This window comes from Arachis ipaensis, chromosome B5, assembly GCF_059453495.1.
Source record: "Arachis ipaensis isolate K30076 ecotype BB chromosome B5, ASM5945349v1, whole genome shotgun sequence".
Lineage (NCBI taxonomy): Eukaryota > Viridiplantae > Streptophyta > Magnoliopsida > Fabales > Fabaceae > Arachis > Arachis ipaensis.
In genome coordinates this window covers 10,086,895-10,102,975 of record NC_142440.1, presented here as the reverse complement: position 1 = coordinate 10,102,975, position 16,081 = coordinate 10,086,895, and positions in this window count along the sequence as shown.

Genomic DNA, 16,081 nt, shown 5'->3' with positions numbered 1-16,081 from the left:
CAATTAGGTCTCACTTGGATGTGTTATATTTTAATATTATACCCACTATTTGTGTTTAGATTCAATTATATCCATAGAAAAGTGAATTATGTAAATATTGTAGGAATTAGTTTCAACATTTGATGAGCTATTTTTCGGAATAGATCATTGATTCTATTCCTGTATTCTAACTTCAAGAGAGATTTTTTAAACTCAAACTAAAGCGCTCATGATGTATAATTGACGACAGGATAACATTGAATTACTTTTACAAACGTTAGAGATACAAATAGGACGATTTAAACGTTAGGAACACAAATAGAATTTACCCCAAACGTTGGAGATAAAAACGATACTTTATTGGTATGTTTTTAAATTTTCGAAAACTTAAATGTCTGCTGGCCAAAAGGTTAAGGACCTATTTGTCATTTTCTTAAAAAAAAAATATTCTTTTCTTCTCTTTTGTTCACCATCAACCCCTCATCATCATCATTCATGTCTTCTTATTCTAAATCAATATGCTTTATTTGATCGGTTCTAATGTCTAACCTTAATTGTCTGATCTGTTTTATGTTACATCTAGTTCATTCAGCTTCTTTGTTCCGTGTTACAGTTTTTTCCACCTACATTCATCCATATTGATGATGTCGCATGTCTTAGATACGTGATTAATCTCATTTTTCACTTGACGTAGATGAATTTTTACTATGAGTGAATGCTCTCAAGATTTGTAAAATTTAATTTTGAGATTTTGTTATTTTTTGTGTAGGTTGTGGTTTGAAAATTGTGATATCTATTTGAAAAAATTAAATAGTTATGGACATAATAAAAAAGAATGTAAATGGAAATTTTTTAGATGTAATAGTACAAAATCTGAAATTTGATGTGGTATAATTTAATTGAATCAGTCATTATAATAAAAGAGAAAATGCATCAAGTTATTTTCGAATCATGGAATGTGATAGTACGCTTTTTTATGTGAGTATTTTTTAGGAGTTTAATTTTGATGCAAACAATGTAAAATATTTTATATAGTCATGTAATCATATTTATTTTTTTAAATGATCATTTATACAGTTAATATAAAAAATAATTATTTTTATTGATGTAACGTTATGTAATTAGATACACGTGTAAAATTATTTTAATTTACACTCATAATACATCAAAATTAAATTCATCATTTAAAATATTTTCTTTTATTGTTGATGAGTTATTATTTCCGTAGCACTACTGTAAAAAAAACACACATTGTTACATGCAACATTTTTCAAGTAGTACTCATAACTCACCTAACTTTGTTACTTTTTTCTGATTCCTTTATCTCTCTTGTCAACTAATAAAAGAGTTACATTTAATTATTTTTTAAAACCAATTATTAACTGAGCAAAGAAATTTGCTCCTCAATTAGATTGTTATTACTGCTACTGTCAGATTTTCCATGACCAAGAAGAGATCATAATGATCATGCAAAGGAAAGAGATATGGAAATGAATGATCCCCAATTCTCCATTATCATTGCATGTTGATATTTTACCAAACATCAAAGAATTCAATTGCATCAACTTCATTTTTAAAACACAATTTTGTTTGTCCCTTTCTATCTTTTGAATTTTTTACTTTTTGTTGGGAGATGGGAAAATATGAAAATGGGTACGGGATATGACAAGAAAGTGTCGATATTATAGTATTATTTTTACCGCATTGTTTTCGTCTATGTAATGTACGAGCCTAAACGAAGATTTAGTGGCAATTCAATTTGGCATGATGATTTTTGTTTGAAGTTTGAACAACAAATTATCCGTAGAGGCGCATTTTTCTTTCTTAGACACTGAAATTGATTTGATCATTGATATATAGAAGTAGGGGAGTACCAATTAAATTCATAATATTTTTAAGTATTTAATTTGCAACAATATAAAAAGATTTTATATAAATATTCAATTATTGTATATCAGGTTATATTAACAAAATAATTAATTTTTAAATTTACTAATTAAAGTATATCTAAATATATGAATATAATTAGATGATAGTATAAATATTAATGTATTAACATTTAAGTATTTAACTTCGAGAAAATTCTGCTCTCTTCTTTTAAGAGTTGCTAAAATGACATTCTCCTTCCCTTTATTTGTAAAATGTACATTTCTCTTTTTTATAATTTTTAAAAAACCTCTTCTTTAATCTATTTTAAATTTTTTGTGTTAATTAATGTTAACTTTATATATTTTAAAAAAAATATTTTTTAAAAAAATATCTTTTAACAAAAATTTATTTTTTTGTAATTAATTTTTGTTTATTAAAATATTTTTAATAAATTATTTTTTTATTAATTAAATTATATTTTTACTAAAATATTTTTAAAAAATTAATAATTAAATTATTTTCTTCTAAAATACATGTCAATAATTTTTTAATTATTAAATTATAATTTTACCAAAATTTTTATTAACAATTATTTTTATATTTTACTATTAATTTTTCGATATCAATATATATTATCTTAACACTAAATAAAAAATCTTACCACTATTAATATGTATAACAATTAATATATACTGATATTGAAAAATAATTTTACCAAGATTTTTTTATTTAATATTAAAATAATATATATTGATATTAGAAAATTAATAGTAAAATATAAAATAATTGTTAAAATTTTTTTTAATAAAATCACAATTTAATAATTAAAAATTATTGAATTATCTTAGAAAAAATAATTTAATTATTAGTTTTTTTAAAAAAAATATTTTGGTAAAATACAATTTAATTCATAAAAAATTAATTTATTAAAAAATATTTGAGTAAGCAAAATTTAATGAAAAAAAATAAATTTTTTACTAAAAAGTATTTTTATAAAAAATAATTTATTTTTCTTGAAAAATGAATAAAATTAACATTAGTTAACACAAAAAATTTAAAATAAATTAACAAAAAAATTCTTTAAAAGTTATAAGGAAAGAAAAAATATATTTTACAAATAAAGAATAAAAAAATATCATTTTAACATCTTTAAAAGAAGAATAGTAAAATTTTCTCCTTACCTTATTTAGCACCATTTTGATCAAAACTTAGTTTTTCTATTATTTTATTTCACATTATTGATAAACAGTGTGGCAATTCACATGCAGCAGCAACTCTCAATTTTCAAAAGTTTTTTGAGAATAGAATAAGATAAGACATTGAAAATAAGAGATAAAGAATAGAGACATAAAATTTTATATTTTTGTATCTTGTTTAGTGATAAACTAGAATAAATTATAAAAATTTAATTTATTTTTTTTTTCATTCAAAAAATTTGAGACGAAAAATATAATAATAAAAAATATAATTATAAAAAATTAACAAGAATAATGAAAGAAAATGAAAAATAAGTTGTGTCCCTTGTTAGTGTCTCCATGTTCTTCCTATCAAGATAGATACAAAATACACTAATTCAATATTTCTGAATACATTATCTTTATCCATATCTCTTCTGTCAAATACGATTTTGTGTCTTTATATTTTTGTGCATTGTACTCAATACAAAATTCTGCAAAATTTAAGAGTCTTGTTCGGTAGGTCGGGTACCGAGCGGTTCGGGTTGGGACCCGGGGTCAATGCTGGGTATGGTGGAGAGGCTCGTCTGGTCGTGCTTCCCTGGTTCCGGGCATACGAGGTCCCGAGCACTTCGCGTGTAGAGGAGGGGGACCACCTGCAAAGACACTCCGACGCCCTTGTCAGAATGTGCGCAAGTGGGGGGGAATAGTGTAAGAATGCGACGTACCTTGGGGGGAGAGCCAGTCTCCCCCTTATATACATGTCAGTAGTGGGCCCTTTCGGTGGTCAGGCCCATTCCCTCGAAGACGCTGTCTCATGGCCGCGTGCAAGCCGTACGGGACGCGTGTCCGGGTCAGATGAAGGGCGTACTATTGGGCCGGCAGGAACTCGGGTCGGGTTAACCCGCGTGAGTTTGGGCCAGGCCGTAACAGTGCCCCCGACGCGTCAGCGATGGTCGTGAAGGCCATGGGTGGCGCGTGATCTCTACGCTCGCACGTTGTCGCCGGGTCGGCTGATCGTGGGAGGGACGCGTCTCCTGCGCGCGTGTCTCTTGATCTGCTGTGGCATCTGTTTGCCGTTTCGTTCTCCGTGCTGGGTATTTAATGCTCATAATGATTTGAAAAAACCCGTGCGCAAAGACCATTTTGCCCTTGCTTCCTTTCGCGCTTTTGGGGGTGGTTTTTAAACAGTTTTCTCCCTATCCACCTCCCACTCTTATCATTTCCAACTTCTTCTCTCCCTAACATCCAAAGCTTCCTGCGCGAACTTCTTCTTGCTTCAACTTCCAGCCCAGATTTTCTTCATCGTTCCAGGTAATCTTCTGGTTTCTTTCTTCTGGTATCTGTGTTATGTTTCGCTGTTGTGTGATTACTGTTTGCATTTGTTGCATGGCTGGTTTATTTTTGTTGAGAGGTTTTTTCAGTGCTGGGATAGGTGAGTTAGGGAAGGGGTACCATTCCAGGATAGGCTTTTTTGGGTGGTTTGTGAGGTAGGCGTGGTTTTTAGCCGTATCTGGTCATGATTGAGTTGAAAAGGTGTAGTTTCTGAGTTTTTTTCGGGCTCCCGACCTCATAGACTAACGGAGTGGTACCCCGCTGTAGGTATGCCTCGCGTTGTCTCCCGGTCTTCCGGATCTGCTGCGGCTTACGACCCGTATGCTTGGGTGACTGACGATATAAGGAGTTCACCCAACTAGATGGACTTGGGGGAATTGACAGAGTTCCGGCAAGCCGGCTACTTGTGTGGGGGTACTGACGAGGAGGCCAACTACGAGGCCATTGTCCCTGCTCCTCATGAGCGTATTTACGAGCTCAATTTCCATTCCCCCCGCGTCCCCGATTGGATCTGGTTTTATAAGTCCATGTTCACGCAAGTTGGTGTTCGGATACCGTTCTCCGAGTTCCAAATGGCGCTGCTGAACCGGATATCCGTCCCTCCGTCTCAACTTCATCCGAACAGCTGGGCTTCGATCCGCTGCTTCGAGATGGTCTGCGAGTACTTGGAGCTACCGGCGTCGGTGGACGTTTTTCTCTTTTATTTCAACCTTACCAACCCTTCCAAACAGGGGAAGGCGAGAAAAGGGTTTCTTTCTTTTCGTGCTGCCCAGGGTAGGAAGATTTTTAGCCTTTTTGAGGATTCCTACCATGGTTTTAAGGATAAGTATTTCAAGGTTCGTCCCGTCAAGGGCCGCCACCCCTTCTAGTTGTCGTTAGAGGGGGAGCGCCTTATCCAGACTTACTGGAGCTTTGGCGCGGGGTCGAATCCTTTTGTGAAAGTGTCGTACAAAAGGTTGTCGGCTGTAGATAAGCAGATAGCGAACGTTCTTCTTGCTATCTTTGAAAAGAATCCCGTGAACCCCCACCTTCTTATGGGTGAACGGGAGGCCGCCAGGAGCTATATTCGTGAGTTGTTTTCTTGTTTGTCTATGTTTCTTTGTCGTTGTTCTTCTTACTTCTGGTTTGACGACTAACGTTCTTGTTGTTTGTCGCAGTGGAAATGTCTGCCACCGTGACCGGTCTTGAGAATCTGATGAAGACCTTTTTTGAGATAAGTGATGATGAGAATGCCGAAGAGAAGGATGTCGGCAAGTCGGAGGGTCCTTCAGGAGAGAAAGAGGGTCAGGCTTCTCCTGTCCGGGAAACCGAAACGCCGGGAAAACAGGCTGCAGGGGGTCAGGCTTCTCCTGTCCATGAGGAAGGGGGCGCTGACGGGCGCGTGACTCTCACCCCTCATCCGGATAGCGACGTGGAGCTTATCCACACTCCCAAGAAGCGAAAGATGTCTTCCATCCCGGAAGGGGCCCTTACCATAATGGAGAGGAATTTTGATGCTACCAAGTTCATTGACTCCCAACTGTTACCCGGGACAGAAGAGCATTTTCATGAAACCGAACTGTCCGGGCAGGCGAGGTGGATGTATCGCACCTTGCTTCGTGGGGCCGTGATAGCTCGGAAGGCCGAGTTTGAGTTATCCGGTATGGAGGCGCTTCGGAGGAAGCTTGAGTCTTCTGTTAAGGCGAACAATGACTTTAAGGCTCAAGTTGAACTCCTCCAGGGTCAGCTGTCCGAGATGGGGGGAAAGCTTAATGCTGCTGAGGAGAAGTCGTCATTTGTTGCAGAAAGGTTGAAGGCGTCCGACGAGACTGTGGCCCGGCTTCTTGAGCGTGAGATGACATTGGAGGGTCAACTGAACGCTGCTCAGGGTCGGGTTGTCGCCTTGGAAAAGGAAAGAGAGCAGGCCGTCTCGGAGGCGAAGGCCGCTAAAGCAGAGGCCGCTGAGCTTAAGAAGAAGCTTAAAGTGGCCAAGGAGCAAGGGAAGAATGCCATCTTGATGACCGAAGATGCCCTGAAGGCTCAGCTGAGGATTGCTGCTCCTGATTTCGAGACGTCGTCAATAGGTGTTTTCAAGACTATCCAGGACGGGAAAATTGTTGATATGCCGAGGAAGTGAAGTCTTGTAACTTAGGATATTTTGTAATGCATTTGCTGAACAACCTGTTGATATTTGTCGTTTTGTTTGACCTGAACAATTTTCTTGTCCGTTCCGTATTTTGACGCTTTATAAGTTATCGTCGTTTGATTGCTATGATTTCTGCTTGTTTCGTTATTTTGTCGTGTTGCCGTTATCGTGTTACCGTTTATTCTGGGCGGGCTTATTTCTTGTGCCCATCTCGCCGTTTTCGTATTTGGTAGCAGTTCGGACCGATTTGGTCGCGTAGTCGTCGAATTGGTTGAGGCCTATGAGCCGTCTGGCTCCCGGGGTGATCAATCCCGGGGTGCCGTTTTAGGTTTTTGTCATGAGAAACAGATATGAAGTAAGAAAGTTTTAACAAGTAAAAAATTTGAACAAGTGAAAATTACTCGTCAGTTGGGCAAGTATTTGACAAAGTAAGTAAACAAGATGAATTAATCATGTGGACAGGGCAAGTATTAACTATCTGGCTAGGCTCCCTGGTCGGTGAGCCGGTGGGTCAGGAGTAGAACCTCTTTAGATTACCTGCGTTCCATGTTCTGGGTATTTCCTTGCCGTCAAGTTTTTCGAGTTTGTAAGCACCCTTGCCGAGTACCTCCCTTACCCTGTAGGGACCTTCCCAATTTACCGCCAGCTTGCCTTCCCCTGGGGTCGGGACGCCGATGTCGTTGCGTCGCAGGACGAGGTCCCTTTCTTCGAAGTCTCGTTTGAGGACTTTTGCGTTGTAACGCAGGGCTATTCTTTGTTTCAACGCCGTTTCTGTTAGGTGAGCCATCTCCCTTGTTTCCTCGATCAGGTCTTTCTCGACCGCTTCGCTCATGCCCGCGAGTAGTAGTCGGGGGCTTGGTTCGCCGATTTCGACTGGTATCACCGCGTCGACCCCGTATGTTAGGCGAAAGGGGGTTTCCCCCGTGGCGCTTTGTTCGGTTGTCCGGTAGGACCATAAGACGGAGGGGAGTTCGTCAGCCCAGTTTCCCTTCTTACTGTCTAGGCGCTTCTTTAGACCAAGAAGGATGACTTTGTTTGCGGCCTCTACCTGCCCGTTTGTTTGGGGGTGTTCTATTGAGGAGAACTTTTGCTTTATCCCCAGGCCAGAGAGGAATTCCATGAACTTCTTGTCGGTGAACTGGGTCCCATTGTCCGAGATAACGACCTCCGGGATGCCGAAACGGGCTATCACCTGCCTCCACATGAACTTCCGGCAGTTGGAGGACGATATTGTGGCTAGCGGTTCAGCCTCTATCCATTTGGTATAGTAGTCAATGGCTACAATGAGGTATTTGACTTGTCCTGGGCCGACCGGGAAGGGTCCCAAGAGGTCGACTCCCCATTGTGCAAAAGGACGTGTAGTCGTTGATGAGATATTTTGATGAGAAACGAATTTCTACCAAAACACCCAAAACTAACCGGCAAGTGTACCGGGTCGTATCAAGTAATAAAAACTCACGGAAGTGAGGTCGATCCCACAGGGATTGAAGGATTGAGCAATTTTAGTTTAGTGGTTGATTTAGTCAAGCGAATCAAGTGTTGGTTGGGTGATTTGTGATTTGCAGAATGTAAATTGCATGAAATTAAAGAGAGCGGGAAAGTAAATTGCTGAAACTTAAAGGACAAGAAATTAAATGACAGAAACTTAAAGTGCAAGAAATGTAAATTGCAGAATCTTAAAGTGCAAGAAATGTAAATTGCTTGAAAAGTAAAGGGGATTGGGATGAGGATTTGCAGAATTTAAACAAGGGAAAACTAAATTGCATCAAACAGAAGAGGAAAAGGGAGTTGGGATTGAACCGGATCTTATAACAGCAAAGTAAATGAACAATGAAAGCATTAAACAGAGAATTGAAATGAGAATTTAGATCTCAGGACCCAGAGACTAGAAAACCAAGTCTAGATCTCAATGCCTTCCTAGATCCCACAAGAACAATAGCAAGGAAATTGTAAATTGCAAAGAAAAGAGATGAAGATCAAGTAACAGAAACAGAAATGCTAATTCAATTAACAGTAAAGGAAACAGAGAGATCCAAGATTGAGATTGAAACAGAATTTCTTCAATTCTCCAATCCAAGATCCAAGACAAAAGTCAAATGAAATTGAAAGCAATGAAAGCAAGAAATTAAAGTTCACTCAAGTTCAAAAGCTCTTCAAAAACTATTATGAAAATTCCAAAAGGAAAGCTCTCTTAATAACTTGAATTCTATCCTATTTATACACTTTCCAAAATGATCTTCAAGCCTTGAGTTGGGCCTTTGTTCTTGGTGGAATTGGGTTGAAAGAGGCCTTGGTTGATTGCTCTTGAAGATTGAAGAAGAACCGAAGTGAACCAATTGAACCGGTTTTTGAAGTTGGCCAAAGTTAGTCTCAACGTTAGGGTCAAAGTTAGGGGTCTAATTTTGCCCCTAACTTTTCATAGCAGCAAGCTTGATTTCCTGGTTTGGACGTTGGTGCCAACGTTAGGGGTCTAACTTTGACCCTAACGTTGGCAATGCTTATTGCTAGTGGCGCCAACGTTAGCCTCCAAGTTAGGGGGCTAACGTTGGCGCAAACGTTGGCCTTCCTCCTTTGTGATTCAAGTGCCAACGTTAGTGCCCAGGGGAGAAACTCTCAAGTTCCAACGTTAGCCTCCAAGTTAGGGGGCTAACGTTGGCTCAAACGTTGGCCACCTCTTTGCAATGTCATGTGCCAACGTTAGCCTCCAAGTTAGGGGGCTAACGTTGGCTCAAACGTGGGAGCCCAGGGAGTGATTTTCATGCCCAACGTTAGCCTCCAAGTTAGGGGGCTAACGTTGGGGCTAACTTCATGCAACCCGGTTCAATTTTCACTTATTCCCTTGTCCTCTCTTCACTCCTAGCCATTCCTCTTTACTTCAACCTTTCTCCAAGCCTTCTTCACCTATCATTGATCAACCAAACTAATCAAAGCTTTGCTCAAAATCATGAGGTATTCAATCTTCCACAATATGCAACAAATATAGCACAAAACCTCATGAAATGGCATGAATTCACATATGGTTGGTTCAATCAAGGGAAACATGAAAATCTACTCAATTAGCTTGCTTGTAGCTCAAGAAAGTGCATAATTCTAGTGAAAACTAAAGAAAAAGACTAGCTAAAATGGGCTAAGATGACTTGTCATCACAACACCAAACTTAAAGCTTGCTTGTCCCCAAGCAAGAAATAGATTTATGCTCCAAGGTTCTTTCAATTAAGATGGATTGAGGAACACTTGTAAAGTGCAGTGAGTGAAGTGATCAAGTATCAGTGGGGTGAACTCTAAATCATATGCTCATGCAAGGGTTTCAGTGCTCACTAGTCCTTACATATTGGGAGTCGTAGGTCTTAGGATTTTCATCCAAATGGTACCATGGAGATCTCTTTATGTGTAATCACCTTGAAGCAGCTTATAGTTTCTGTGCCTTGGTCTCGACTCTAAGTATCATGTCTCAAAGCGGCTCTTTAGATAAGCTTTCAATCAATACTCCTAAACCAGTTGGTTTTAAGGTATTAGGTGTTAAAGCACCCCTAAGGATTTACTTGCTCAAGCCTCTTTCCTTGACACACTTCAACCACAAGCATTTTACTAGGCTAACAACTCTTTGAGTCATTGTTTCTTCTTTCTTTTCTGCCTAGTAATTGATGCTCAGAGCCTTGGACCATGTTCTTTTTGTTTTTGTATTTTCTTTTCTTTCTTTTGTTTTGTTTGCTGCTTCTTGGATCAATAGATTTTTGAGAATCTCCACAATACTTCTTTGAACTTCATGTCCCGCCTATGAGCTCCCATGCAAGTTTTCACAAGCATGCAACCTCAGTACAAAATCGTATAACCAGAACCACCACTTCTCCTAATCTTTTGCTTGCCTCAAAATTGTTTAATTCCTCAATCCTTCTTTTCAAAGAACTTTCATGTGATGCATTTCTTGGAAATTGAGTGCAAACAAGTTTTGAAGATAAGAATGTTGTGAATGATCAAACATCTTGCTTATTGAATTATAAAGAAAGAAATTATACTATGTATGCAGGCAGGGGTAAATAGAAAAGAAACTATACTATGCAGACAGGCAGGGTAGATCAGGATACAATCCAACTCTCAATCACAGCAATATTTAATGCAAAACAATGACTTAACAATACAACCTGTTGAAGTTTACTTTCTTTCCTTCTTCTCATCATCATCATTGCTGGCCTTCATGTTCATCTTTTGTTTCTTTGGTTGATGATGCTTAATCCTTCCAACAGTTTGTATGGACCTCTGCAATGATATTGAAAGTTGCTTGTTCCCCAAGCACTTGAAAAATGGTTAGCTTGCATGATTTATTTGTGGCTTTTGTACTTACTTTGGTGTGGGCACACCAAACTTAGTACCTTGCCAATGCATTAGATTAACCATGTGTAAAACTCTTTTTCTTTTTCAAAAATGACAAAACTGAAAACTAGGAAACAGCAGAATAGTTAACTAGTTTATACAACATGCTTGAAGCCAGCATTATGCAGAAATTGAGAATGTGTTTTATGATGGGATTTTGGTGAAACACCAAACTTAGAATCTTTCATTCTCCCTTAGATTGTTTTGGTGTGCAACACCAAACTTAGCTTCTTGCAATATAGATAAAACTAATTAACCTTTTTATTAAAATAGCTATGAAAAGAAAACTACCTCAGGTTGGGTTGCCTCCCAACAAAGCGCTTCTTTATTGTCACTAGCTTGACATCCTTCATTCTTTGATCATGGAGGCTGAAAATCATAGTGCCTCAGCTTTTCTCCTCTCACTATGGACTTCCTTACTGTCTCCTCCATTTCTTGGTGCCCTTCTTCAGAAATTCCAGAGATGGAGAACTCTCTCTTAGTTCATGTCATACAACCAAAACAGCAAAGATGCACAGAGCATTCTGTAGCTTGAGTGCAGTGGGGGTTAGTAGAGACAAAGTCTCAAACAGTTAGTGTGCAAGTCAAAAATTAAAGAAACAGAAAAGAAAAAATGCTTGATCTAGATCACCACCTCACTTAATCATTGTCAATCTATTCAATCCCCGGCAACGGCGCCAAAAACTTGATGAGATATTTTGATGAGAAACGAATTTCTACCAAAACACCCAAAACTAACCGGCAAGTGTACCGGGTCGTATCAAGTAATAAAAACTCACGGAAGTGAGGTCGATCCCACAGGGATTGAAGGATTGAGCAATTTTAGTTTAGTGGTTGATTTAGTCAAGCGAATCAAGTGTTGGTTGGGTGATTTGTGATTTGCAGAATGTAAATTGCATGAAATTAAAGAGAGCGGGAAAGTAAATTGCTGAAACTTAAAGGACAAGAAATTAAATGACAGAAACTTAAAGTGCAAGAAATGTAAATTGCAGAATCTTAAAGTGCAAGAAATGTAAATTGCTTGAAAAGTAAAGGGGATTGGGATGAGGATTTGCAGAATTTAAACAAGGGAAAACTAAATTGCATCAAACAGAAGAGGAAAAGGGAGTTGGGATTGAACCGGATCTTATAACAGCAAAGTAAATGAACAATGAAAGCATTAAACAGAGAATTGAAATGAGAATTTAGATCTCAGGACCCAGAGACTAGAAAACCAAGTCTAGATCTCAATGCCTTCCTAGATCCCACAAGAACAATAGCAAGGAAATTGTAAATTGCAAAGAAAAGAGATGAAGATCAAGTAACAGAAACAGAAATGCTAATTCAATTAACAGTAAAGGAAACAGAGAGATCCAAGATTGAGATTGAAACAGAATTTCTTCAATTCTCCAATCCAAGATCCAAGACAAAAGTCAAATGAAATTGAAAGCAATGAAAGCAAGAAATTAAAGTTCACTCAAGTTCAAAAGCTCTTCGAAAACTATTATGAAAATTCTAAAAAGAAAGCTCTAAAAGAAAACTCTCCCGAAAAAGCTCTCTAAACAAATTGAATTCTATCCTATTTATACACTTTCCAAAATGATCTTCAAGCCTTGAGTTGGGCCTTTGTTCTTGGTGGAATTGGGTTGAAAGAGGCCTTGGTTGATTGCTCTTGAAGATTGAAGAAGAACCGAAGTGAACCAATTGAACCGGAAATGGAGTTAGCCAACGTTGGTCTTCAACGTTAGGGTCAAAGTTAGGGGTCTAACTTTGACCCTAACTTTTCATATCAGCAAACCACATTCTTCTGGTTTAGACGTTGGCGCCAACGTTAGGGGTCTAACTTTGACCCTAACGTTGGCCTTGCTTGGTGTGATTGGTGCCAACGTTAGCCTCCACGTTAGGGGGCTAACGTTGGCGCAAACGTTGCCTACTCCCCCATTGTGATTTAAGTGCCAACGTTAGCCTCCAAGTTAGGGGGCTAACGTTGGCGCAAACGTTGGTAGCCCAGGGAGAAACTCTCAAGTTCCAACGTTAGCCTCCAAGTTAGGGGGCTAACGTTGGAGCTAACGTTGGCTACTTCCAAAGAGTGATTCATATGCCCAACGTTAGCCTCCAAGTTAGGGGGCTAACGTTGGGGCTAACTTCATGCAACCCGGTTCAATTTTCACTTATTCCATTGTCCTCTCTTCACTCCTAGCCATTCCTCTTTGCTTCAACCTTTCTCCAAGCCTTCTTCACCTATCATTGATCAACCAAACTAATCAAAGTTTTGCTCAAAATCATGAGGTATTCAATCTTCCACAATATGCAACAAATATAGTTCAAAACCTCATGAAATGGCATGAATTCACATATGGTTGGTTCAATCAAGGGAAACATGAAAATCTACTCAATTAGCTTGCTTGTAGCTCAAGAAAGTGCATAATTCTAATGAAAACAAAAGAAAAAGACTAGCTAAAATGGGCTAAGATGACTTGTCATCAGTCGTTAGCGAGCTTAGCTCGGAGGCTGGTGCCTTGTGGAAGTTGGCGTTTTGTTGACACTTCGTGCATTTTCTGACAAATTCCTTTGAATCCTTCATCATTGTTGGCCAGTAGTATCCTGCTCGGATGAGCTTCCTTGCTAGGGCTTTGCCCCCGATGTGGTGTCCGCAACACCCTTCGTGGACTTCTCTAAGCACGTAGTCCGTTTGGTCGGGATGCAAACACTTCAACAGGGGCTGGCTGAGTCCCTTTTTGAATAGTTGTCCCTGTATGATTGCGTATCTGGCCGCCTCCCTTCTTAAAGCTTTGGCTGCTTTCTCATCTTCAGGCAACTTGCCGAGTTCCAGGAAGTTGGTAATGGGGTCCAGCCATGAGGGGCTCGACTCCGTCAGGTGGAGGGCGACCGTTGGTTCCTTCACCATACCCTGGATGAGCGACCGGTTACCCGATCCCGGCTTTGTGCTCGCAAGCTTCGACAAAAGGTCTGCTCGTGTGTTCTTTTCTCTTGGAACGTGCTGGATGATGACCTCCTGGAACTGGCTTGTCATTTGCTTAACCTTTTCCAAGTACTTTTGGAGGAGGGGGTCCCGGGCTTGGTAGCTTCCGTTTATCTGCGAGGTGACGACTTGGGAGTCGCTGCATACTTCGACCCTCGTCGCCCCGACTTCCCGAGCCAGCATTAGTCCGCCTAGGAGAGCCTCATATTCTGCTTGGTTGTTCGACACTGGGAACTCGAACTTGGTCGATTGCTCATAGATGACCCCTGCTGGGCTTTCCAAGATGACCCATGCTCCTCCGGACGTTTGGTTGGAGGCTCCGTCCACATGAAGCCTCCACCGTGTGCCCGTTTCCTCGGGAGGGTCGCCCGTTACCTCCACCAAGAAGTCTGCCATCGCCTGGGCTTTGATTGCGTGTCGAGGCTCATACTGTAGGTCATATTGTGAGAGCTCGATGGCCCAGGTCATCATCCTACCAGCCAAATCAGGTTTTTGCAGTATTTGCCGAATCGCCTGATCTGTCCTCACAACTATACGGTGACTCTGGAAGTATTGTCTTAACCTTCGGGAGGACACTAGGAGCGCCAGCGCCAGTCTTTCCAGTTTGCTATACCTCAGCTCTGGTCCCTGGAGTGCCCTGCTCACGAAGTAGACGGGTTGTTGTGTCTTTGCTTCTTCTGTAACGAGGACCGCGGCGAGCGCTTCCTCGGTTACTGATAGGTAGAGGTAGAGCGGTTCTCCGGCTCTGGGTTTCCCGAGGACTGGTGGTGCCGCCAAGATTTGCTTGAAGTGGTTGAATGCCTCTTCGCATGCTGGGGTCCATTCGAATGTCATTCCCTTTCTCATTAAATTGAAGAAAGGTAGGGCCCTTGCCGCCGATGCGCCGAGGAAGCGGGACAAAGCTGTCAATCTCCCGGCAAGTCTCTGGACGTCTTTGAGGCAACCCGGACTCTTCATTTGAAGGACCGCTTGGCATTTTTCCGGATTGGCTTCCACTCCTCTCTGAGTGATCATGAAGCCAAGGAACTTTCCGGCCTCCATGGCGAACGCGCATTTAAGCAGGTTAAGCCTCATGCCGTGTTGTCGTAGGGACGAGAAGACGCCGTTAAGGTCGTCCAGGAGATCGTCCGGTCGTGCGGTCTTTGCTAGTATGTCATCCACATAGACTTCTACTGTTTTGCCCATGAGTTTGCTGAATATCTTGTTCATCAACCTTTGGTATGTGGCTCCGGCATTTTTTAGACCGAACGGCATTACCTTATAACAATAGATGCCCCCTGGCGTTATGAACGCCGTTTTTTCCTCGTCGGGTCGGTGCATCGGTATCTGATTGTACCCTGAGTAGGCATCCATGAAGCTCAGGTATCTGTACCCTGCCGCCGCGTCGACAAGCGCATCAATATTAGGTAGGGGGTAGCAGTCCTTGGGACAAGCCTTGTTGAGGTCAGAGTAGTCCACACACATTCTCCACCTCCCGTTGTGTTTTTTAACCAGAACCACATTCGACAACCAAGTCGAGTAGTCCAGTTCCCGAATGAATCCCGCTTCTAAGAGGCTGGCCGTTTGCTTGGCTACCTCGTCCGCCCTTTCCTGCGACATTTTCCTCCTTCTCTGGGCCACTGGTTTGGCTCCTGCCTTTACGGCCAGGTGATGCGACATGAGCTGGGGGTCTATCCCTGGCATGTCGGCGGGTGTCCAGGCAAAGAGGTCGGCATTAGCCCTGATCATCTCCATCAAAGGCTCCTTTATTTCGTGCGGGAGGTTTCTGTTTATGAATGTGAATTTATTGTCCTCCTCGCCGACTCTGAACTTTTCCAAGTCTCCTTCTGGCTCTGGTCTGGGTTTGTCGTCTACCCTGGCGTCCAGGTCGGCCAGGAAAACCCCAGACGCTTCCTTGGATTTTTTCCTGAGAGAGAGGCTGGCGTGGTCGCAAGCGACCGCCGTTTCCAAGTCGCCCCGGAGGGATCCCACAGATCCATCATCAGTGATGAACTTCATCACCAGTAGTTTCGTACTGATAGCTGCCCCCAGGTCGTTAATGGTCTTTCTCCCCAGGATGATGTTATAAGCCGTCGAATCTCGTAATATTACAAAGTCTGCCATGATTGTCCTCCGTCTCTGCCCTTGTCCCACAGAGGTCGGGAGTGTGATGATTCCGTCCGGCTTGATGAAGTGGTCTCCTAAACCCTACCACGTGGGCGGACTTTCCGGCACCTCGTCAAACCATTGGTCCTCCGGGCCGAAAGAGATAGGTGGGAGACCCTT